General features: G+C 45.1%; 1 pseudogene; it reads right to left on the reverse strand.

The window, feature by feature from the left end:
- The window catches only part of LOC130132130 (uncharacterized), a 53,458-nt pseudogene extending 30,396 nt beyond the window's left edge, over positions 1-23,062 (reverse strand).
- Between the last annotated feature and the right edge of the window lie 534 nt (positions 23,063-23,596).

Raw genomic sequence — 23,596 nt, forward strand, 5'->3', positions numbered from 1 at the left:
CAGAGGGGTCTTCATGTTGGAGGATTGGCTGGGCCAGGAGCAGACCACCCTCACCTCCTCTCTCACCTGGAAGCTGACTGGGACACCTTGGAGATCACCCTCACACAGACACAGCTCCTACAGCCGCGCTATGTGGCGGGTTGCTCTTAGTTCTGTCTAGCCGGGAGGTTGTCTTTCCGTGGAGCATACCCCGGGCCCCTGGACCCGGTACCACGGAAGTGGGGGTGTTACTCAGCCCGTCTGGAGGAGGGGGAGGAGCAGGTGGTGACAATATCTGGAGGGAAAAACTTTCAGAGAGAAACTGCACAACACTGAAAACACTGTCATTCTAGGATTCTGAAGATTCGTAGTCAACTTGATTCAGTGTTCTTCAGATACTTCCGCTATGATCCAAGTTCGTATCCGTTTGTTTCTTACGAAATAAAAAATCAAAGAAAACTGTACAGAAGAAGGCTCACAACCATTCTAAATTTCAATTCCTCCTTCCCACTACCCCTCTTTTTACACAAGAACAGAACACATTGTGTCAACCCATTTAACCATGAAGGACAAAAATGAAATTATGATATGAGCAGTTTGTATGTTAGTTGTTAGTAAACCACAAACAATTTCATGCAGTGAAATGAATCTGACTTTCATTTCATCCAAGCTGTTTACAAATGTTCTGAAGTCTGTAATGTTGTACTTATCTGAAATAAATTGTCTTTGAAACTAAAACAGATGAGGGATGATACAGATAGTTGTCTCAGATCCTGAACGTCCAAACAAACTTAAATTAATAAAACCATAAGGTATCTTGTAAATCATTGAAACAATGAGCTGTTTGAAGACAAAAACAAATGCCCACCACCTTAACCAAGCAAAACAACAAGAAGCCCCTTTTCAAGGCCCCAAAAAGAGGGGCGGTGGGGTTTCAAAGGAAAGAAACGCTCAATTAACAATACAAAGAAATTGATGTACTCAGCCAAAACCAAATGAATCAAACCGAAAATGAGTCTTATGAGGAGGTTCAAACTCATGGTAAAAAATAACATAAACATGGCCATAGCATAGACTTTTAAAACACATGACTCAGTAGGTTTCATTCATATTCAAATAAAATGTAATTGTCCTCCACACAAGAAATTGTCAAGAAATGAATACCCTCTTTAAAAAAAAAACATCCTAAAATTCACACCTTAGTGTTGAAAAACAAAACAAGTTCAATTTAACACAGAGGAAAGTCAACATAAAAACAAATTAACCAATGGGTGTCTTCTAATGGAAAAAACAACAACAACAACAGCTTAAAACAACATAACTGTGGTTTACATTGTCCCTGTTACTCTCAAGGCAACCCCCCATTCCCCCAAGGTGTGAAGTGGGTAGGCAGTTGGTTCCCAACAGTTATTCTTTAAAAAAATCTCATTAACAGAAAGAAAAACAGAATAAATAAAATGAAAAATAAAAAACCCAAATGGATATATCACATTTGATATGAGGTACCTCGGAAAGAAAAGAAGTAGATTTCTTGAAAGGATTTGAATAAACAATGCTTCAGGTTGGTGACTTTCTAAAGCCAGTTGTTTGTCAAACAGGAACAAAAACAGGGTTGGGTCTGATAAGGATGCTAAACGAGGTGGTCTCTGAAAACCCCTCTCACACCCAAATTGTCAGGAAAACAAAAGGTTTGGAAAAGCCATAACAAAACCTCCCCCAGCTCCTATATCCCCATTTAAGCCACTCTCAAGGACTTGCAACTTCTAAACAACACAAAATGGCCAGACGGACAAACACGGAACAAACTATGAACACATACACAGACAAGTCATGTCAACCACAAAAGTCAGTCAGGGTCAGTCAAGACAACCCCCCCCCTTTTCCATGGGCTGTCGGACTTTCATTAGTTTATTCTTGCTCAAAGTTCCTTCAACAGGAAACCCATGACCCTGTATCCAGTCTAAAACATATTTTACCGAGTCTTCACCATATTTCCTTACCATTATCTGATAGATCGGACCCTCCATATCTATCGGGGGCAGTTTACTGCCCTTGTTACCCATTCTTCTTCATTTTATTTTTTCTCACTTAACCCTACCAGCTGACCACTTTTATTAGTGCGTGACCGAGGGTAAACAGCCGCTTAACGTAGCGCCGGTTCACTTGATCCTACCAGGTTATCACTTTAGAAGTGGGAAACCGAGGGTAAACACTCGCTTTACGTTGCGGGAAACCGAGGGTAAACAACCGCTTAATTGTGAGTGCACGACCTCATACGCGTTTGAAATGATCATTTTTGTTATGGCTCACTCACCCCGCGCCGTGGCCCGCCCCACCCCGCGCCGGCAGCCAATCGGCTCGTCAGGGCTGGCTTAGTCATCAGGGCTGGACTTAAGTTTGGTGGCCTCCCACGTGCCCGTTGTCAGTTCGTGTTGAACCTCCCCGCACCCGCAGTAGCAGCCACTCTCCTCCCACGGTCCTTTTCTCTACGAACTCATCCCAGCCCTTGGTTCATGTTTTTCCCTTGCAAAGCTTCCCCGTGGAAGTATCCTGCCGTGTTCCCGTTTGGATTACCCGCGAGTTTTTTTCCCCCTTGGACTTTCCGTTTTTTCCTTGTCGCTCATTGCCTTCCGATGTTTAACTATTTGTACACGTAAGGAAACGCCAATTTTCGGCTAACCCCATCTCTGTCTGGTGTCGTGCACTTGGGGTCTTCCACAAACCCTAACAATTTTATCCTTTAAAGAATCCTGCTTACCTGTGCGATGACTGTCCCAGGGTTTTGCTGAGGGATCTCAGCGACACTGACCAAACGGACCACCCGCTTCTCCCTTTCTTCTTCTCAAACCTGGTGAGGTTATTGGGAGATCGGTGACTATGTCCTCGTCCCGAGATGATCAGTCAGCCGGTTGTCCGTTTGGCGGGCGACGTGAGATCCCACTTCTGACACCAAATTGTTGTGGATTTTCCTTTATCCTTTTAGTGGGCTCTTGCCCCAGCAACCTCTGGGGAGAATAATCATCGGACAAATATTGGAGCAAACAGGAATCTTTAATGCATCTGCAGATGGAGAGACATAAGGCCACACAAAGGTTCGTCTGTGAGGATGTGCTCTGCCTCTGAGCTGGAGGTAGTGGTTTTTTATCGAGCAGTCCGTCGCGTCATACCCTATGTTTCTTGCATTAACCAAGGTGTTGTCTTACAAAGGAATGCGGGAAAACATCTACGTTAATCATGTCCTGTGTCTGGTGTGTGTCTGTGGGTCCGTTACCCTTATCTTTGCTGTCCCAGGCCGGAGAGGCCCTCATGATTTAGTGGCCATGTGTGTCTGCAGTGTGTGGGATTTAGTGGCCATGTGTGTGTGTCTGCAGTGTGTGGGATTTAGTGGCCATGTGTGTGTGTCCGCAGTGAGTGAGAAATTTCATACACACAGAGAAGTGGAAAACTACAGAGTACATACGGAGTGCATATGGAGTACAATTTGTACTCCACATGTCTTCGTTTCAAGTCGTGTAGCCTTTTTCTTGGAGCTAGTGAAGGAAATGATTTGGCCCCTAATAAAGGCTTTGAAAGCCTCCCACCTTGAGCTAGCAGAAGTCTGGGACTTGTTACATTCAAAATACAGGTCAATCTGCTTGTCTAAGAAATCTATGAATGTAGGATCCGCAAGCCACCCGGGTTGAAAACGCCATCTCGGGGGGTCGCACACTAAGTTATTATCTTCATAGGTCAAAGATACTGCAGCGGGGTCAGACAGGACTATACTACTATAATGGCATTCATCTATTTTGGAGGCTAGTAGTGCTGAAACCAAAAGTAGTCTATGCGTGAGTGAATTCTATGAGTACCGCAATAGCAGGAATACTCTACTGTGTTCGGTTTACCATGCCTCCAAACATCAAACAAGTTCAAGTCCTTCATAAAATGGTGTATCGTCTTTCTGGACTTACTCAGGGTATCATCTAAACCAGTTGACCTGTCTTTTGAAGGATCTAACGTACAAAGTCGCCAGCTATTATGTATTTCCCAGGATGATTTGAAGCAGTCAAAAACAGACTATTATAGAATGTAGAGTCATCTTCATTGGGGCCGTAAACATTTATCAAAGTTAAGGTTTCAGATAATAACCTACCCTGGACTACAATATACCTCCCTGCAGGGTCCTTAACTACATGCTGTACCCGTAATGGAACCGATTTATGAATTAGTATCATAACCCCTCTGGCATGAGTGGTGTAAGGAGCAGACAACACTTGACCCTGCCATCGTCTTGCTATTTCGGGAACATCCTCATCCACCATGTGTGTTTCTTGTAAAAAAACGATTTTTGATTTCAAGGATTTTATCCTGCTCATTACCTGCTTCACCTTTGTGAGTTTGATCAAACCCCTATAATTCCACCAAGTAAATTTTACCTTGCAACTCAGAGAGTTGCAAGGTAAAATTGCAACTCTCTGACATTGATGTACGATGTATGTTATATTAGGAACCGTAGTGAAAAAGTACTTTGACAAACCACACCCACTGATGAAAGAATAAATAATAAAATGAAACCACAAAAACCCACCCTCAACCCCATACGAACCTAAAGTTCACGAACTCTGGACATCCCCTCCCATCCCACGTTTAACTAGCGCTAAAACGAGTTCTCTACCTTTTCTTTTCTTCTCGCTCCAGCTCGCTGTCTTACTTTTTCTAAATACTAATCACACATAACCTCAGTAATGAACTGTTCAACGCTTACAACATGTAGGCATATATAAAATTAACCATCCGAACACATACACAAACCTGGAACCCGTGCATGCAGACTGGAAGACGAGGAGAGGGAAAAGTCTGTAGCCTGGTCACAAGAGTCCGCGATGCATTGGACCTTCCTTCCTCCGACAGGCGCACAAACCGATGATGACTCTGTCCCTTAGGCCTAGGCCTACTTGGATGTGCCCATGCCATTTTGGCTGGTATTTGGACATTGTCTCTCATTCAGGGTTAAGTGCATTCCACAAAAGCTGAATAGTCTAGCTATAAACGAGAATCCGTCCTGTCCAGGTAGAGAAAGAAAGCCTAAACAAAAACAAAACGGCGACAGTCCGAACACGTAGCTACATCTTTCGTGTAAATGGAAATAAAATGAAATAAAGTGGGCTTAATAGCCTACTGCGTCAGTCCTTATCCAAGGGATTGAATAAACCTCTCCACTTCTGCTGGGGTTTGAAAGGTGTGGGGTCTCTCGTCGTGTGTTACCAGGAGCCGGGCTGGAGAGATAATTCTGTGCTTGTGGATCCCGCTGTCTCTCAACTTCTTTCGGACATGGTCGCAGTCGCGCTGCATCTTGTGCACCCCAGCAGAGAGGTCGATGTGAAAACGGACCGGCGTGTTCTTGTAAAGGACCTGTCCCTTGGTTTTGGCTGCCTTTAGTACTCGCTCCCTGTCCTTAAAGTTCATGAACCTCATTATCAATGTCCTTGGACGACCCGTGCGAGAGTTTACCGGAGCGCCGATTCTATGAGCCCGCTCCACTACCAAGCCCTCCCGCGGATCCATGTTCAGAGCCTCCGGCAACCACTTCTCCAAAAATGCAGGTGCATCCTGGCCCTCTTCTTTCTCCGGTAGGCCACCGACCTTACGTTATGTCGCCGACTCCTGCATTCCAAGTCCTGCACTTTGTCAGTAAGGCTTTTGACGGCGCTCTCCAGCGTGCTAACTCGGGGTGTTAGCTTCTTCACGTCGTCCTCCACGTCACACAGCCGTTGCCCGGCCTGTTCCATGCGACCCGTGCAGTCCTGTATCTGTTTCTTTACATCCGCAATTGTCACTTGCACTCCATCAATTTTCTTGTAAAGTCCACTTTTCAAAGACCGTATGGCTTTCATGATATCTTGGTTGCTATTCTTATCTGTGTCTAGTATTTCGTCATCTTCTTCCTCGTGGTCGTCTTCGTCATTAGCCATATTTTCAACCTGCATGGCGTCGCTAGCCTTCTCAGCCCCTTCCTCGTGTCGCGATTTCCTTTTCTCCTTCTCTTTCTCTCTCTTTGCCTTTTCTTTCGGGTTTTTCCCTGACATTTTAGTTCTGGGTACTCTTATACACGTATTGCGTGACTTTGGTCAAGATTCGGATTAGTATTGTAGGATTAATTTACACGGTAGCTGCAGAGCTTGAGATTTGCGACCTCCTAGTCCCTCGCCATAACTGGAAGTCCAGGTGCATACTTAAAAGAGTGTCTACATCGTCCTGTCTTGGAGGACACAACTTATCTTGGTGAATCCCTGCTGGGTGATCCTCCTGCTGGGTAACAAAGATGGTTTATTGTTCCAAGAGGTCATCTCCTTTGTCCTCACCCTCTGCCAGGACCCTCCAGGACCACTTTCCGTGACACTCAAATGGCTTTCACACCTCCCTCTGTTATCAGGCCCATACCATTTGGCATAAGAAAAGGCACCTTTAAACATCCTCCTTGTTCTACTACATACGAGCCCCCAGACATCTGTTCAAACAATGTAACCATAGTATAGCTGATCTGTGGTCAAAGAGGAAAAGTAAGCAACATACAGATATGAATTGCCCTCACACTGTCCAATTAGCAACGTGTAAGGTACTACGTCAACTTACATTCACTTACATTGGGTTAGTGAAGTAGAACACTCCACTGTGTCACCTGAAGAGCGCGCTGTGTCGCACAATACCGACGACACATGTTTTTTTTTTAACAGTGACACCTTTTTTGGGTTTGATTCACAGACGAAATAGTCATTCTAGTGAAATGTTGTCATCTAAAAATGATGTTTTATGTTATATGTATCTTATGTTTTTTGTTTGTTTGTTTTTTTTTTTTTGTGAAGCACTGCTTCACCTGTTGTCTTATAGAAACCTCCGCTGATAGATATATAAATATATATGATGCCGGGGAAATAACACACAGGACATTCAAATATACATTCAGTGGCAGCTTCTCAAAGGTTGGAAGATCTTATGGCAGACACAAAACCCTTGCCATCATCTGGTCTGCAATTGTTTGCCTTCTCTGCTCTGCATGCTCCAAAAAAGTGGCCACAATGAACATTGTTCACTTCCTCACATGCCATCAGTGATAAACATCCCATTCTTAAAGCGACAGTAGCATAAATGTCAACAGAAATAGGGATTATAGGGACTTGAATTGTGGTTTCTGAGTTTATAAGGATACGTCCTACACTAATACTCCTTTACCACTGGGTTACACTCTCCCCTGCTTAACTATCAAGCTCCTCAGTGACTGCACAAGTACTCTTCAGCTCTTCCAAAGCTTCTCTAAAGAATGCTGAACCTAAATTCACTAGGATCTGAGATACAACTGCTGAACTTAGGGACAGAGTCTCTAAAGCTGATTTTGGCTCATGATGCGGATTTGTATGCACACCAGCATTGATTCTCTTACTCCTGTGAGGACCAGGGATGGGAACCTGTACCACAGCTACAGGGTCGGGTACGGGCTCTGAATCAACAGTTACTGACTGTCCCAGTTCAGGGTCCAAAGTCTCAGTCTCCATAACACTGGACTCTACATCAGGCATTACTGACTCGATAGACTGAGGGTCAGGAACAGGTAGGGGATCGGTTTCTGGGTTATTCTTTACCCAAAAAAACCCCCTCTTCAATCACAACTCCATCATCATGTTCTTCATCTGACCTCTCTTATTCTGAACCTTCACACTGAATAAGCTCACGAATTGGTCTTTCTAGGCATAGCGCTAGGGAGAGTTGGATTTACACATGGCCTAATGTCTACCCTGTTCACTCTCTTACCAGGCACTCCCTCAACAGGTTGAACTGTGTACGTAGTTCCTCTGCATGCCATCTTACAAATGTTAAAACAGGCATCAAACTCAGCATCTTCCCCATTAGTGTCAGGCTCCCCTGCTAACAACTGCCGTGAGAGGGCATCAGCTTCTGCATTGCACCACCCTGGACGATACTGAACTTCAAAATCAAATGCGGCCCACTGCGTTACCCACCTTTGCTCTATAGCCCCTACTTCTGCACCTTTGAGATGACACAAGGGGTTGTTGTCAGTCACTACTGTGAATTTTGAACCAAGCGGATATCCACAGAATTTCTCTACTATTGCCCATTTGAGTGACAGTAGTTCAAGCTTCATGCTGCGATAGTTCTTTTCTGCGTTTCTCAGCCTCCGACTGGCATATGCAAGTACTCTTTTTCTATCATCCTGTTGCTGATATAGGACCGCTTCTAAGCCATGACTACTCACATAGGTCTCTAATATGAATGAACGAGTAAAATCAGCATAACCAACTAAGTTTTTCTTTCAAGGCGTCAAAATCATTTTGACATTCTGTGTTCCATAATGCACAAAGCATTTGGTTGACTTTAGTTGGGTTGCCAACATTAAGACACAAATTCACAACATCATGAAGTGGACCGGCAATCTTTGAAAAACCCTCAACATATCTCATATAATAACTACAAAACCCAAGGAATGATCTAAGTTCCTTCAATGTAGCAGTGACTGGCCATTGTTTTACAGCTGCTACTTTTCCAGGATCTGTAGCTATACCGTCTGCGGCGAATTCATGCCCCAGGAACTTGACTTCTTTTTGAAGGCAAGGGCATTTCTCCCACTTCACTTTCATTCTTGTCTCTTTAAGGCGTTTTAGCATTGTTTCTAGCCTCTCTACATGTTCCTGGAAACTCTGTGAATACACTAGTATGTCGTCCAAATACACTAGCATAATCTGGAAAACCAGGTCCCTCATTGTTGCCTGCATTAACCATTGGAACGTTGTAGATCCATTGCAAACACCCATGGACATGCGAAGATATTCAAACAGACCAAAAGACATTGCAAATTCTGTCTTATGCCTGTCATGTTCATCTACTGCCGCCATGTGGTATCCACTGGCAAGACCAATGGTTGAGAAAAACTTTGTGCCTTGTAAAGCGTCAAAGCTCGCATCAGTGCAGGATAGTGGGAACACATGTTTCTTTGTCTTCTGATTTAAATTTCTATAGTCTACACACAGACGTATAGTACCATCGGGCTTCCATACAATCACCACAGGAGAAGCATAAGAGCTGTCACTACCCTGAATGACACCTTTCCTCAATAGCTTTGAAATGTGCTCTTAGACCTCTCTGTACTTTGTCAGGGGAATGTGATGGTATGGTTGTGCAACTGGTTCCTCATCAACCTCCTTAATTTCATGCTTAACCTGATCAGTAAAGCCAAGATCATTATCATCATCAGTGAAAACATCTATGTACAGTTAAGGTCAAAATTATTAGCCCCCAACAAACTATTAAACATTTCCCTAAAATTCTGCCCAATGTTTGCATCATTCATAAAACTTTACACAGTAAAACATTCATCAATGTTAAGGCCCCTATTTGGTACATTTTGGAATCTAAAATAAATCTTCAGGTTTGCTTTATACCAAATGTAGTGAAAATTGAGGTGGTCAAAATTATTAGCCCCCATATGATTTTTTCTTTTTTTTTCTTTTTGCTTTCAAACCACACCTGAGCAATAAATCAGCATTGAACTTTACTTAAGGGACTCCAATGCATAGGGCTAGTTGCATTTGAACACTTGATTGAGAGGGACTACTCTTAAATTCTTGGTAAGAAGTAATTTCGTCATGCCAAAAAGTAAAGAAATCAGTCTGGAACTCAGAAAGAAGATAGTGGATGCTCATTTTAAGGGGGAAGGCTACACTGCCATGTCCAAGCATTTCACGGTGTCTAGAACAGCTGTCCATTGCACCATTGCAACTCACTAGGAAACAAATTCTGTTAGAAACAAACCAAGGCATACTCGAAAGTGCAAGATTTCAAAAACTTTGGAGAAGAAAATAGTCAGAGATGTCAACAACAATCCCGGATCTCTGCCAAGAGGACTGTTGCTGAACTGGCCTCTTCTGGGCTTGATGTTTCAAGGAAGACTGTTGTGAGGGCTCTTCATCGTGGTGGGCTTCGAAGTCATCGTCCAAGCAAAACTCTGTTGCTCAGACAGCGGCACATCAAAGTCAGACTGAAGTTTGTCCGTGAACATCTGAAACATAGGCATGAGTTTTTGAAGTCTGTCCTTTGCTCTGATGAGACTAAACTTGAACTGTTTAGGCACATGGATGTTGCTTTTGTTTGGCGTAGGAAGGGAGAGGCCTTCAACCCAAAAAACACAGTTGCCACATTTAAACATGGTGGTGGGAGCATAATGCTGTGGGGCTGTTTTGCTGCTTCAGACACAGGGAACCTTGTTGGGGTGCATGGGATCATGAAGAAAGAAGATTACGTTGACATTTTGAAGGATCATGTAAAGACATCTGCTGCCAGTCTAGCTTGCTGGGTCTTCCAGCAAGACAGTGATCCGAAGCATACATCCAAGTTAGTCCAAAACTTTTTGAAGGACACCAAAAGCAAGGTCCTGGAGTGGGCCTCTCAGAGCCCAGATCTCAATCCTATTGAGAATGTGTGGCGGGAGCTCAAGGTTAATGTCCATGCTGGAAAGCCACGCAATTTGAATGAGCTGGAACAATTTGCCATGGAAGAATGGGCCGAGATTCCTCAAGAGACATTTGCCCACCTAGTTAGGAGCTACCATAAGAGGTTGTTGTGAATTGTGAGTCAGAAAGGTTACACTATTGACTATTAATTGTCAGAGGGCTAATAATTTTGGCCTTGTCATTTTTGTTTTGTTTCAATTCAAGGCATCAGTAAAATATCTTAATCAAGCTTAGTGGAGATTTTGTCTTTGATCTTTTGGAAGCCATTAAACTATGAACACTTTTGGTTATGGTCATATCCATGGAAAAGTTAAGGGTTTTGTTTGATTTCATAAAGGAACCTAATAATGTTGACCTTAACTGTACTTAGCTAGTAACTCACATAGTTTGTTTCTCTCTTCAACTGTGCCACCAATGTTAAACTTGACAATAACTGACTGCACTCTACTCTGAGCACCAGAATCAATTTTCTCCACTGTGACCTGCTCAACATCAGCAGAGATGCACTGAAAATTTACTTCACAGATCTGTTCACTGTCAACACTCTCAACTCGACATACAATACCCAGCTGGGTTCTTGGGCAGAGCCACACATCCTCTTGTTAGAAACTGACAACTTGGACTAGAAAGATTTGACGCTGACCACTCACCAACGTTGGAATGACCGCCAGACCTTGAGGGAGCGGTGTGTTCTCAGGTTCTACCAGCAGTTGAGCACTTTTCTCAGCCCCTTAAGGGTTCCCCTTACCATAATAGTGGCTACGGATGATGCAGGTATGTGTACCTTATCTCCACTAGCGACTCTAGCAATGTCTTTCTTATCAACATTGCATTTCTGCATTTGCTGAAACACAGTTTTGCATTCTGAATCGAATGTACCACCCTGTGTGGTATCAAATTCATATTGAACTAACTGCCAACACCTGCGAATGATATGCACACCAATGATACAGGGTTCTGTCATATGGGTGCTCGTAGAGTTCTTCACAACCAAAAAGCCACAATCTGCTTCAACTTCCAATTCAAGGTAACCTGGATAAGGTATCTCTAGTCCATTTGCAGCAGTTATTCGAAGCCAACTGGAGGTGGACTGCATAGCCTTCCCTTCCAAGTGCTTCCAAAAGAACTTTTCAGTGATGGTGCTTACATTGCTACCAGTATCCACTAAACAATGTGCTGTAGTATCACCGATGTTAAGCTCTTTTACTGGGCATTTTCCTATTGCACGCTCTGTCACCTTGTCTCAGGTTGTTTGTCCTTTCTGTGAGTCGTCTATTTGCTCCCGAATTGCCTGACTCTCTACAAGGGGGGGGGGTCTCGTTACCCAGAGCATGTGTGAAGGCAAGGTCTGTAGAAGTATTGTGACGCTTCTATCTGCAATTCTTAGCAATATGTCACACAGTCTGGCACTTGAAACATATCAGCTTACCTCATCTGTGAATTTAGGCTGAGCTCTAGGTTTGCTATCTAAAAAGGCAACAGTGCCCTTGGTCTGCATAGCCAAATCCTGGACTATCTGTGTTAATTTACTGATGGCTTCGCCTTTCTCTGCAATGATTTTCATTACATCCTCTAGAGAGACTGTCTTCTCACTGCCTGTAACTGTTGTACAATGCACATCGGTAGTGAGATAGAGCCCATTTTTTTCATTGTAGTCACCTCTACATGTTCTCCTGACTCCTCCATAGTCCATAAGTGAGCTTCTTCACGCACTTCTATCATAATAGCATTTGGGTGAGTTCTGATATATTTACAGAGTTCTCGTTTCAATAAATGGTCTCTGACTCCCTCAACAAACTGATCCCCGAGTATCACTTTTCCATTAGCTACAGAACCAGGACGTTGTTTCGGCACTAAGGTTAGGGCTTGTGAGAAAGCATGTGAAAAGTCACGCATGTTCTCACATTCCCTCTGTTTACAGCTATAAATGCTCTGCAGTAACTGAGAAGCACTACGTTTGTCCCCAAAAGCTTCATTGAAATAGTTAGAGGTCAGTTACCTGATCAGTTCTACCATCATTTCTCAAACACACCTCCTTTAAGGCTGGCCCTTTCAGGAGGGACATGACAAAATCAAACTGTTCAGGAGCAGATTGATTTCTTGCATGTAAAACATGTTTAACCGCTTCAATAAAATCATCAACAGATCTCCCATCTTCATCAAAATCACCACCAAATGGCAAAATGTGACGTTCTCTAGGAACATAAACGTAGCATCTAGTGGGTGCATCATTCACTGAGGCAACTGCATTCATTATTTGTTCCTGTTTTCGAATCAGTTCTCTAATCTGTGCCTGTACATCAATTTCTTCTACCTCACTTTCACTCCTCATTCACTGTTGACATTTTTCCATTTTTATTTTTTTTTCAAAGTCCAGTCTAGTCTCATACACTTTGACAAAGGGTAGAGACAGGGCAGCAGGGTAGACTTAAAGTAGGGACTCTAGTGACGTCTTCTCTAAACTCTGGATTCCCAGTCTTCTCCCAGGACTTCTCTGGCACACCAGGCACTGCTTCCTCTATTTCAAGGGGACAGCTGGGCCACTCTTCACCATTACCGTATTTATTTATTTTGAGCTGCATTCACAACATTTTTTGAAAGTATCACAATAGGGACCCCACTCCTGGTACCAAAAGTTGAAGCTGGGGGAATTACACACGGAACATTCAAATACAATTTTAGGGTCTTTATTTTGATAGTAAAAATGTGGATGGATAAAAGTTAAGGGGTTCACAACATCCCACTTTAGCTCTGTGGGTGTGATAGTTTTTTTTTTGTTTGTTTTTGGGAGGGAACAATCGCTTCAGTTAAATGCAGCTTGAAATACAAAAAAAAATACTTGCATAAATACAATTACAAATACAATAAATACAGCAGTGGCAGCTTCTCAAAGGTTGAACGATCTTATGGCGGACACAAAACCCTCACCATCATCTGGTCTGCAATTTTTCGTTTTCTCTGCTATGCATGGTCCAAAAAAACGTGGCCACAACGAACATTGTTCACTTCCTGACGAGTGATAGTGTCTGCAATACACAGCCCATTCTTAAAGTGTAGCATAAACGTCACAATAACATAAATAGGGACTTGAATCGTGGTTTCTGAGTTTATAAGGATTTAAATGAATTTATTTCTGTTCTACGCTAATACCCCTTTACCACCGGGTTTATACAGTGCATCTGGAAAGTATTCACACCTCTTCACTTTCCCCACATTTTGTTATGTTACAGCCTTATTCCAAAATGGATTAAATTCCTTTTTTCCCCTCATCAATCTACACACAATACCCCATAATGACAAAGTGAAAAAGGTTTTGTAGAATTTTTTGCAAATTTATTAAAAATAAAAATCTGAAATATTGCATGTACATAAGTATTTACACCCTTTGCTATGACACTCAAAATTGAGCTCAGGTTCATCCTGTTTCCACTGATCATCCTTGAGATGTTTCTACATCTTGACTGGAGTCCACCTGTAGTAAATTCAATGGATTGGACATGATTTGGAAAGGCACACACGTATCTATATAAGGTCCCACTGTTGACAGTGCATGTCAGAGCAGAAACCAAGCCATGAAGTCAAAGGAATTGTCTGTGGACCTCCGAGACAGGATTGTATCGAGGCACAGATCTGGGGAAGGGTACAAAAAAATTTCTACAGCTTTGAAGGTCCCGAAGAGCACATTGGTCTCCATCATTTATAAATGGAAGAAGTTTGGATCCACCAGGAATCTTCCTAGAGCTGGCCGCCCAGCCAAACTGAGCAATCGGGAGAGAAGGGCCTTGGTCAGGGAGGTGACCAAGAACCCGATGGTCACTCTGACAGAGCTCCAGCGTTCCTCTGTGGAGATGGGAGAACATTCCAGAAGGACAACCATCTCTGCAGCACTCCACCAATCAGGCCTTTATGGTAGAGTGGCCAGACGGAAGCCTCTGCTCAGTAAAAGGCACATGACAGCCCGCTTGGAGTTTGCCAGAAAGTACCTAAAGGACTCTCAGACCATGAGAGACAGGATTCTCTGGTTTGATGAAACCAAGATTGAACTCTTTGGCCTGAATGCCAAACGTCACGTCTGGAGGAAACCAGGCACCGCTCATCACCTTGCTAATACCATCCCTACAGTGAAGCATGGTGGTGGCAGCATCATGCTGTGGGGATGTTCTTCAGCGGCAGGAACTGGGAGACTAGTCAGGATCGAGGGAAAGATGAATGGAGCAAAGTACAGAGAGATCCTTGATGAAAACCTGCTCCAGAGCGCTCAGGACCTCAGACTGGGGCGAAGGTTTACCTTTCAACACGAAAACAACCCTAAGCACACAGCCAAGATAACGAAGGAGTGGCTTCGGGACAAGTCTGTGAATATCCTTGAGTGGCCCAGCCAGAGCCCAGACTTGAACCCCATTGAACATCTCTGGAAAGACCTGAAAATAGCTGTGCAGCGACGCTCCCCATCTAACTTTACAGAGTTCGAGAGGCTCTGCAGAGGAAGAATGGGAGAAATACCCCAAATAAAGCTGTGCCAAGCCTGTAGCTTCATACCCAAGAAGACTTGAGGCTGTAATCGCTGCCGAGGGTGCCTCAACCAAGTACTGAGTAAAGGGTGTGAATACTTATGTACATGCAATATTTCAGTTTTTTTATTTTTAACACATTTGCAAAAATTTCCACAAAACTTTTTGGCTTTGTCATTATGGGGTATTGTATGTAGATTGATTAAAAAAAGGAATTGAATCCATTTTGGAATAAGGCTGTAACATAACAAAATGTGGGGAAAGTGAAGGGGTGTGAATACTTTCCGGATGCGCTGTATATTACATTACATTACATTACATTACAGTCATTTAGCAGACGCTTTTATCCAAAGCGACTTACAATAAGTGCGTCATTTAATGTAGGAAATAAGGAGAACTACTAGTCATCAGAGGTCATAAGTGCATCTAAACAAGCATCTAAGAGCAAAACCAGTGCTAAAATAAAAGTGCAAGAAAGAGATTTTTATTTTTTTTAATGAGTGAATACAATAAGTGCTAAGAACAAGTAACTGGGTAGTAGTTCTTGAAGAGGTGAGTTTTCAACCTGTGCCGAAAGATGGGCAGCGACTCCGCTGTCCTGACATCAATGGGGAGTTCATTCCACCACTATGGGGCCAGGACAGGAGCCGCGACCGGGTCGATCAGCAGCAAGGGCCTCTGAGCGATGGGGCAACCAGGCGTCCCGAGGCAGCAGAGCGAAGTGGTCGGGCGGGGGTGTAGGGCTTGACCATGGCCTGGAGATAGGAAGGAGCTGTTCCTTTCACTGCCCTGTAGGCTAGCACCAGAGTCTTAAACTGGATGCGAGCAGCAACTGGTAGCCAGTGTAGGGACACGAGAAGGGGAGTTGTGTGGGAGAACTTAGGGCGGTTGAACACCAGATGAGCTGCAGCTTTCTGAACAAGCTCCAGAGGTCTGATGGCCGACTCCGGGGCGCCAGCAAGGAGGAAGTTGCCGTAGTCCAGCCGGGAGATGACCAGAGCCTGGATGAGCACCTGTGCCATCTCGTCGGTGAGGAATGGGCGAATCCTCCTGATGTTATAGAGGAGAAATCTGCAGGAGCGAGCAACCGATGCAACGTTTTCAGCAAACGACAAACGATATATATATATACTTAGCACAAAAATTCCAGAAATTTGTGTTTGGTAGATTATTTCTTTGTTGTAACAATGCTTCTTGGCAATAAATCTTATACCGTTGGAAAGCCTGTTTATTTCCCTTTTAAATGGGGCCACATGTGTAAGGAACATGCATTTGTGGGATGAACAGCAGAGCTGAGTATGTGGGTTGCGCCCATGAAAAATTTGCCAAACTTCCCTGCCAACGCCAAACAGCTTACTTTGCTGTTGCTATTGACTCTTGTTTTGAGCTTCTGGTACCCCAGGTGCTGACAATCAGTTGCCTGATATAAGATTTATGCCAAGAAGCATCGTTACAACAAAGAAATAATCTACCAAACACAAATTTCCTTACATTTTGTGTTAAGTTTATATAGCGTTGTTTTCTGAAATCGTCTATGGTGTTGTTATAAGTGCTCAACTAATGACGAGCAGAATATCAACAACTAAGTATATAGCATTTTTTTTCCTAAACCGTCAATGGTGTCGAGTGCTCGACTAATGGGGAGCAGAATGTCCACACGGATACAGGAAAAAAGATTTTAATGCATATTAAAATCTTACACTAAAATCTTTTTTCTTGTATCCCTGTTGATGTGTGTGTGTGTGTGAGTGTGTGTGTGTGTGTGTGTGTGTGTGTGTACATACACACAGGCTGTTGTGATGCGTCTAGTGCAGCAGCGTGTAGATGGAGGGAAGGTGCATGTGTTCTTCCAACCCGCTTGTCTCCCTCCCACCCTTAGCTTGCTGCCGCTGGCTAGCCTTTGTGGCGAATAGGGAAGCATCCTAGCGTGTAAGCCTTCCCTTGCCAGTACATAGCCTCTCCTTCACCAAGACTCCTGCCAGTCCTCCCCGTGGCCAGACATGGTAACTGGGGTCTTGCGGCCCCAGGCTAACTTGGCAGGGGATCTCGGAGCAGCAGTGGGCCCCAGAGATATGGTGTGCAGGCCCACCCTGGTGGACACGCCCTGGCAACTATCAACCACTGTCCCGCTGCCTAGTGGGTGAGTCTGGGAAGACATAAGGCTAAGGGAGCTCACCCCAACAGAAAAGCAAGCTGTGGCGGCACGCTTCAAGGTGATTTCCGAAAAATTGGATTTCCAGCAGCCCCCTGAAGTTGTGTGGAGGTGCCGGTCGTCTAGGGATCCCCCTTGCCATCGGAACCATCTCCTCTACAATCAAGTCATGTGGCGTTGGGAGAAGCGCACCCCCCATGCCACTTTAAAAAACATCTCTGCGCAGGTATCGTCTGCTACCTGAGTCCCCGACCTCACAAAGTCTGGCGGCGATGGAGTATCCAATGACGGGACCAGGTCTGAATGACCTAGGAGCTCTTAGTTGGAACTCTGCACGCCAGCGGCACAGGGCAACGGTCGTTAGCAGCTGGGATTGAGTGGCAGCTGTTTCCGGCAGACCGCTGTGCGTCTGAGCAGCCCTATTTAGGGACCGCACTGCTCACCCCTTTCGGGGAACGGCCTAGAAAAGGTGGCCCAAAAATTGCCCACTCAACACTGCGCCTGGGCAGGAAACCGCACCTGCCGGGCCATTCCACTATGCGGTCGCCATTCCACTATGCGGTCGAAAAACAAACATTATACCACTAAGATTTGCAGCATGGAACATAAGGACACTCCTGGACGTCAGCCATGGAACGGACAGACCTCAACGCAGAACAGCACTTATTGCCAGCGAGCTGAAGCGCTATTGTGTGGATGTGGCGGCACTCAGTGAGACCAGGCTCCTTGAAGAGGGCTCGCTCAACGAAGTAGGAGAGGGCTACACCTTCTTTTGGAAAGGATACCCCCTAGGAGGTCAACACATCCATGCAGTTGGTGTTGCAATTAAAACAGTCTCTTACCCAAACTCCAAGAAACACCAGTGGGCATTAATGAGCGGTTTATGACTCTCCGTATACCCCTCGCAAAATGTTGATACATCACCTTGATAAGTGCCTATGCTCCATCTTTACCATCCCATGATGAAGAGAAAGATCGCTTCTACCAGGCACTCCATGATATACTCATCAACATCCCAAGGAGCGACAAAGTCATTTTGCTTGGTGATTTTAATGCCCGAGTTGGGAAGAATATGCAAAATTGGAATGGAGTGATTGGCGCCCACGGCATTGGAAAAGTCAACCCCAATGGCATAAGACTTCTTAGTCTGTGCTCGGAATATGACCTCACCATCACAAACACCATTTTCCAACAAAATAATAAATACAAGGCATCCTGGATGCATCCCAGATCCAAACACTGGCACCTGCTTGATTATGCTATCGTGAGGCGGGTTGATCTTAAAGACGTGCTCCTTACAAGAGCTATGCGAGGAGCAGACTGCTGGACAGACCACCATATGATCCTGACAAAAGTCAGAGTACATGTCCGACCCTTGAGAAGCCAATCTGGGCCAAAAACGAAACCACTCCACTGCGCCAGACTATCCAACAGCGACACCCGAAACACCTTCCGTCGTTCTCTAGCCGACAACTTAGTTGACATTGAACAGCTGATCAACTCAGAGTCTGGGATGGATGAAAAGTGGACCTCTCTGAGCACCACCTTCTTTGACAATGCAGCCCAATCCATTGGCTTCAAAACCAAGAAACATCAGGACTGGTTTGATGACAATGCCGGAACGATCTCCACCCTCCTGGACAACATGCATAAGGCACAGAGAGCCGCCCTCAGCAACCCACTATCCCAACCTCTCAAGAAAAAATGGCAAGACCTCCGCTCTGAGGCCCAAGCAACTCTGCGGAAACTGCAAAATGAGTGGTGGATTTTGAAAGCAAACGAAATCCAGGCTCATGCAGACAGGAACGACATGCATGGTTTCTATGATGCAGTTAAGACCATCTATGGCCCCAGAAACTGCTCCCTGACAGCCGTTAGGTCTGCTGATGGAACAACTCTCATCAAGGATCAGGCCCTGTTAGTGGAGCGGTGGGCCGAGCATTTTAACACCCTGCTCAACCAGCCCACCCCAGTGGACTCAACTGTACTGGCAGAACTCCCTGAACAGCCTACCTTGCAAGACCTAGACCTCCCACCATCTTTTAAAGAAATCCTACATGCAGTCAAGACCCTGAAAAACAACAAAACCCCTGGACCTGATAATATTCCAGCTGAAATCCTCAAGGAAGGAGGCTACCTCTGTACGAGGACACTGTATCTCTATATCCTTGAGGTGTGGGGTCGCGAGGTTGTCCCCCAACAGTGGAAAGATGCCAACATTGTGGCCATTTATAAAAACAAAGGAGACAAATCCATCTGCTCCAACAGTAGGGGTATTTCACTGCTGGCCATTGCAGGAAAGGTTCTAGCCAAGATCATGCTCCGCAGACTAACGCTCGCAATAGCCGAACAGGTTATACCAGAGTCACAATGCGGCTCCCGAAAGGATAGAGGGACCGTTGACATGATCTTTGTCATACGCCAGCTCCAGGAGAAATGCAGAGAACAGCACAAGGATCTAATTCATAGACCTCTCAAAGGCCTTTGATACAATTAACCGGGCCCTGCTGTGGCAAGTCCTGAAGAAATTTGGATGTCCACTCAAGTTTCTTACCATTCTTGGACAGTTTCACTCAGGAATGATGGCCCGAGTGGTAGTGGGGAACTGTAGTTCTGAGCCCTTTGGTGTGCAGACTGGAGTCAGACAAGGCTGTGTGCTAGCCCCAGTCCTGTTCAAAATATTCTTAGTCTCTGTTACAACACTGTTACGAAGGAGGCTGGAGAAGCAGGCTGGCGTTACCATTGACTTCAGGCTCGATGGAAACCTATTCAACATCAGGAGGTTTCAGGCAACCACCAAGTTGACCTCTGAGACCATTATTGAGCTACAGTATGCCGACGATTGTGCCCTGGTAGCTCACACACCAGAAGCCCTACAAAACACTCTGTCGGCAGTTGTAACTGCATACAGGAGAATGGGACTGATTATTAACACCCAAAAGACAGAGGTAATCTTTCAGTTGACTGCCGGCCTCCCAAACCACCCAACAACCTTCACAGCAAAAGGGCAACAACTGGCCACTGTTCCTGCCTTCAAATATCTGGGAAGTATACTATCCGACACCTGCACAATAGACGATGAGATTCAGCACCGCCTCAAACAAGCCTCAACATCTTTTGGCCGTCTAAGGAGAAGGGTTTTCCAAAACAGCAACTTCAATCTCCACACCAAAGTGCTTGTTTACAGAGCAGTGTGCAGCTCCACACTACTCTATGGATGTGAGGCATGGACCATCTACAGCCACCATTTCAGACGCCTGGAGGCCTTCCATGTAAAATGTCTCCAGAGGATCCTCGGCATTACTTGGGAGGACAGAGTGCCACGCACAGAGGGGTTGGGGCGGGCAGGCAGCTGCAGCGTGGAGTCTACCCTAAAACACCATCAACTCAGGTGGCTTGGGCATGTTATTCGCATGCCCAGCGAACGACTCCCACGAAAAGTCCTCTACGGCCAACTGCGCCTTCGCCAGCGCACTGCTGGTGGGCAGAAGAAGCGGTTCAAAGGCCAAATGAAGACCACACTAAAAAGATGTCAGATCAGCCCCTCTTCTTTGGAGGAACTTGCTTTCTGCCGCACAACCTGGCGCTCTCACATCTCAGAGGGAGTGAAGTACATGGAAAACCAGCGCACACAACACCGTGTAGCAAAGCGTGCGAAGAGGCATGCTCACAAAGCTACCCCCCCCCCCCACACCACTATTACATGCCCGGTCTGCAACCGCAACTGTATATCCAGGATCGGACTAGTCAGCCATCAAAGGACCCACAAATAGAAGAAGATGGTCATCATCGGGCACGATGGACAACCAGCAAGCAAGTGTGTGTGTGTGTGTGTGTGTGTGTGTGTGTGTGTGTGTGTGTGTGTGTGTGTGTGTGTGTGTGTGTGTGTGTGTGTGTGTGTGTGTGTGTGGTATTTACCTTATCACAAGTGTTTAACTAAGCAATTCGCTCTGAGCCAAAGTGTTGAACTAAGCCCCAGGTATACCATGTGAAATCGTGAAAAAAACGCATTTTAAATGAAAAAATTAAAGACAAAAAACTATACAAGATAATATTGTCACAGATCAGACGACCCACATGCAGAATCACCGAGCAAAGGCAAGAGATAAGCAGAAGATTGACTTTACTGATAAAAAGGCAATACATATAATCAGGCAGGATACGAAGCAGGCAGGCAGCAAAAATTACGATCTGGCAAACAAGAAAGGCTAATGGACCGGAATATATACTGGGTAATGAACAGACAAGTGTGACCGGTGTACTTTTTCCTTTGCGTTGTGTAGGAAAGACAGGACAACTTCTCTCATGCATGGGATCTGTATTTTGTCGCATATAAACAAAACGACAGGTTTCAGGAAACTTCAGATCAGCTCCTACTGTAGCCTCTTTCTACATGTCCAAAGCGGGAAAGAGCGCACAGCTAGCAACACAATTTTATACAAAAAGAAATAAAACATACCTGTCGCATATAAACAAAACAGGACAGGTTTCAGGAAACTTCAGATCAGCTCCTACTGTAGCCTACGCAATAATTAGGACCGACATTAGACATAAGACACATTAGGAATGGATAAAATAAATTACAGGACCAGACAAAAATGAACACATACCTCTTTCTACATGTCCAAAGCAGGAAAGAGGCAGAGGTCAGGGTGAACATACGTTTTGGGGCTACTAACAGGAAATGGGGTCACAACAGGGAGGGGCTACTGTAAGCGTTTCCTGATGATATAATAATAATGTTAGCAATGAAAATAATAATAATAATAATAATAATAATCATGTGGTGATGCTTTGTGTAATTATACAACGTATTTTGGTTATGACATTTTTAACCATGCTACATTCACCTCCCTAGAATTACACAAAAATTGGAACATATCACAAATTGCAATCACCCACAATAAAGTCAGCAATACCTGCCACCTACTAAGGTTAGGAGGGCCACAGACTGGCGAAGCACTTAACCATATCTAAAACCACTCCACGGACAACACAAGGTGCCTTTTACACCTCACCAAAATGGGCACAAAGGGGCGACGACTCACAAAATGAAATCAACCAAATAAAAAAAGGATTGGCAAATTCCACTGTGTACATTACAAGAACCAAACAGCAATGTAGGCCTACGTTACACTACCCATATAAACACATTAGGCCTAAAACAAAAAGGAGGCAGACTGTGGAGCAACAGTAAAGCGTGGACTGAACTGAACCATGGTTTCAAACAACCTATGAACTGGCCTCACTACCCTGCCATACCTAGAGCGAACACTATTCTCAGGGCTCTGAGGTAGGATGTCAGTAAAGGGAGGGGCATGGGGCAAGGGGACGGGGTACGGTGTGAGATGAGCAGCATCATCGGTGGGGAGGACATCTACTGCAGGGGAGGGGGTGCACTCAACAGGCAAGTCACTGACACGCTCCATCTCTGTATGGCTGGACTGATCACAGACCCAGGAAGCAGTGCGATCATGTTCATCCGGGTTCTGCCATGAGGATGAATCCACTCCTGAATGCTCGGTCTCACTGTCAGGCTCTGACACTGCCACTTCAGGATCAGGCATGTGCAGTATAGAGGGGTCATGGGTCACTGTGTCAACACCCTGGACAAGATCACCCTCCATAACCAGTGTGTTGTGGAGAGGGAGGAAGTTGACTAATAGGAGGAGGTTCCTGTGGACAATCCTCACACAACCATTGCGGTCCCTGATCCTGTAGATGTGGAACTGTGGCTTGGAAGCAACAGCAGTGCGAACATCCGGCTCCCACTTGTCGGCTAGTTTCCGCTTGCCTCTTCCGCCTCTGTTCGCCACTAGGACCCGGTCACCGACAAAAAGAGGTAAGCCCTTGACTCTTTTGTTGTACTGGTCCGACTGATGTTTTCGCTCCACAGACGAGTTCTTCTGGGCCAGCAACATGGCAGACTAGAAATCGGCAGCCAGAGACTTCACATATTCATTGTAGTCGCAGACTGACTCGTCACGCAAGACGTTCTTGAACAACAGATCGACTGGCAGGCGCGGAACCCTCCCAAACATCAAATAGAACGGGGCAAAGCCAGTCGTCTCGTGCTGAGTGCAGTTGTAGGCAAAGGTCATGGTTTGGACCATTTGAGGCCACTTGTGCTTTGACTTTGGCGGGAGGGAACGCAACATGCTACCCAGAGTACAATTGAAACGTTCAGTGCCCCCATTCCCCATGGGATGGTATGGGGAGGTTCGGGACCTCCCAACGCCTGACAACTCCAGAAGCTCAGCAATCAGCTCGCTTTCAAAATTAGCCCCCTGCTCAGAATGAAGGTGCTGTGGGAAACCATAGACACAAAAAATTTTTTCCCACAGCTTCTTGGCCACCCGCTTCGCAGTATGGTCTTGACAGGGGAAGGCATGTGCTAACTTGGTAAAATGGTCAGTTATGACGAGAACATCCACAGACTTGTTGTCGTCTTCAGC

Source organism: Lampris incognitus, unplaced genomic scaffold, assembly GCF_029633865.1.
Source record: "Lampris incognitus isolate fLamInc1 unplaced genomic scaffold, fLamInc1.hap2 scaffold_113, whole genome shotgun sequence".
Lineage (NCBI taxonomy): Eukaryota > Metazoa > Chordata > Actinopteri > Lampriformes > Lampridae > Lampris > Lampris incognitus.